We start from the raw sequence: 3,327 nt of genomic DNA, 5'->3' as shown, positions 1-3,327 counted from the left end.
TAGGAGGTTAAAGGTATTTGAGTACATATTGGTTTGTGTACATAATTTAGAAATGACAACACTTTTTATACATAGTCCCCCTATTTCAGGGTACCAATTTCAGATACAGTCCTGGACTGGCATGATATTTAAATGATAGTTTTAAACATTTTACATAAATAATTCATCAATCAGACATGCATGGGCTCTAATCTGTTCTAATATACTCAGAGCCGAACTATGGCTTGAGTAAAACAAATGTAATAAGCCTACTCTTCGAAATATGGGTGTGATGAAGGGTACGTGTCTGTTCTTCACAGGCTTGGTGCATGCTGCCAGGCTTCTATTCACAGGTAATCGCTTTGTAGGATCATGAAAATAACAGTTATTGTCTGACTGTCTACAGTATGTTGCTGATATCGCATTAACAGTTGAAATGGGTAAGCCGTTCATTCAACTGCAAGGTACATTTCATAAACAGCAGACACACACACAGGAGAGAAAATTGTTTGTCGATTTTCCACAATGGTTGTCCATTATCCCCATCATTACGCATTGACTACCCACTTTCGGTATTGTTATCAACATCACTGGCCACGCAGACCCACATACTACATACACACATGGGAGGAGATATCATAGGATGCTCATTGAAAACAAGATTTAAAGAGACTGAGAGAAAACTGCATTCACATGTAATCGCTTTGATCATGCAAATAACAATAATATGTTATTGTCTGTCTGTGTATGTTGCTGATATCTCCATTATGGAAATGAGTAAGCCATTCATAACTGTAAGGTCAGTTTCAGTCCACCATTAGACCAGGTATTAATCGCATCTCAGGATGTGGCATGGAGATGTTGGCAGCTGTGGTAGTCACGGGTATCAGATGGGTGTCACGCGCACCCGTGAACCTCTGTTTGGGAAGTGTTAAGTGAAATGGAGGATTATTAGTGCATAAGCTAATCATTTTGGTAGTGTGGGTTTGACTAAATATGGACTTCTCGATTGAAATGTACCCAGCACAAATGATCATTGCTTATATCATAGCCCATTTGCAGCACTCAAACCCAGTCTGTGCACACAATTTAGAAGAGCACTTACAAGCTCCCGGAGGAATGGGCCCAGAGTGGCTAAATGACCCACGGCAAAGATTGCTCAGTAAGCAAAAATCACCATAAACACTCCCCTTAAGAATGTAGGCTCAGTCATTCTCTTGGTGTCAGAGACAAGCTTTTATGGTTATGATTCGCCTTTCAAAATGGCACCAGCCAGGCAACAGTTTGCTTGTTACCTAATATTACTAATAACTACAACACCAAGGGAAAAAAATAATAACTCTATGGTACACTGCAAGGGCCAGCCTTTTCCACGTGTGTCTTTCTAATTCTTTGCATCAGTTATGTGATTCTTCAAAGCTAGTTTAACTGATCTATTGAGGTAAGTAGATAAGGCAAGTCTGTCGGCTAATCTAATGTGACGTTAGACAGGTGCAGAAGGAGCTTTTGGAACTGCCTCAATGTTGTTTACAAATGTAAAAGTGACCTCATAGGGTTAGGGCTAGGTTGTAGTTCTGCAGACTAGCCTCAGGCAGGGCTAGGTTGTAGTTCTGCAGACTAGCCTCAGGCAGGGCTAGGTTGTAGTTCTGCAGACTAGCCTCAGGCAGGGCTAGGTTGTAGTTCTGCAGACTAGCCTCAGGCAGGGCTAGGTTGTAGTTCTGCAGACTAGCCTCAGGCAGGGTTAGATTGTAGTTCTGCAGACTAGCCTCAGGCAGGGCTAGGTTGTAGTTCTGCAGACTAGCCTCAGGCAGGGTTAGATTGTAGTTCTGCAGACTAGCCTCAGGCAGGGCTAGGTTGTAGTTCTGCAGACTACTACACTTCAATGATGCCCAGTAACAGCCAAGACCAGTGTTTCAGATCTAAAGGATCCAGTGTTGTTCCAGTCTGTCCACCCCAACCCTAACTGTCCTCTTTTTAAACAAACTGAATGGCAATATTACAAATGTCATGGACTCATTAATATAAACATGATCTTGTCTGTAGTTGGTCTCAAGAAATGTGCAATTAAACTGAATTTAATACAACATATGATCATTTTGATCTGGATTGAATGCTGAAAAGTTGTCTGCAGGCTCAATTAAAAGTAAGCTTTTTCAGTAGAAGTACACATTTAAGATTTATTTGCGTCACAGTGTTTTATCATTCATTTACTTATTTACAGAGCTGTACAGTGCTGCAGGTGAAATATATATGTTCATTCATTTTATTCGTTATTTTCTTGATGATCAAGAGGACCTTCCAACGGAAAACACCATGCCCTTCAGTCTATGACAAAGATAAAGGGCTGACTGGAAGGCAGTTGTTTTCATGATACATACTGTAAAAGGTGATATACCATATCCTTTTCTTTTTTGTGCCAATGTTACTGACATCATATTTAGAATGGAATCCTAGAATTTTTATACTAAACATGAAATGCAAACTGACCACAGCTTCCAAAGTTCTTGACTGTTAACACCACTTCTTTGGTGGGATAAAGAAAGACAGGCTATCGGATAGAAGGTTGATATACAGTAGGCATGCTGCTTCCTTGTACCCAATCTTTTATCACCTAATCATCATTTAGACCTCTAGATCTAGTAATAGACCATGGGAAAACACTCGTCACTACTTGGCTTTTTAGGTTGTTCCATAATATTTGGGACGGTCGGAGAAATTACTTTCTCAACCAAGATTAGTGCAAGTCATGTTATTTGTGTTTAACTGTAATGAATTTTGGGACAACATATACACACCATCACCACCCTTAATAGCATAGGATTGGTGTAAGAGCCCATTGTTACACTAGTCCTGTGCTTTTAGTAGATGTTGGGGAATGGACACTGTCACAAAAGGGTGGAGAATTTGGATGCAGGGTCAAAGTCCATTTAAAACCTCTGATCTTGCCCCTCCTTCAGTGAGAGCTGAAAAACGCAGATCAAAGGGTCTTCGTCACAATATGACATGTCCTCCCTCCTGACTGCAGTGCTAGATAAAGCTTTGTGAAATGTTGTAAATCATGGATTAACATAAATGTTCGATGGATTTTACATCGCAAAAAAAGTGTCATCGTTTGACAATTGTAGCTTTTCTGACCTCTGCCGCAAAGATTAGGAAATGGATGAATGCAGTAGGAAATTGGAGAGGGATAAGAAAGTATAGGCAGACTTTTAACTGTTGCCATGGTTTGATGTGTTGTGAAAGAGAGGGATGGATGAATCAGAGCTAATCTTTAGTTGTGCACTGGGGTGACTCTGCCTTCCCACATGCCTTCAATGTTTCCTCATAGCTCATAAAAGCAAACATTGT

Source organism: Argentina silus (genome assembly GCF_951799395.1).
Source record: "Argentina silus genome assembly, chromosome: 12".
NCBI classification, from domain to species: Eukaryota; Metazoa; Chordata; class Actinopteri; order Argentiniformes; family Argentinidae; genus Argentina; species Argentina silus.
This window is presented reverse-complemented; position numbering follows the sequence as displayed.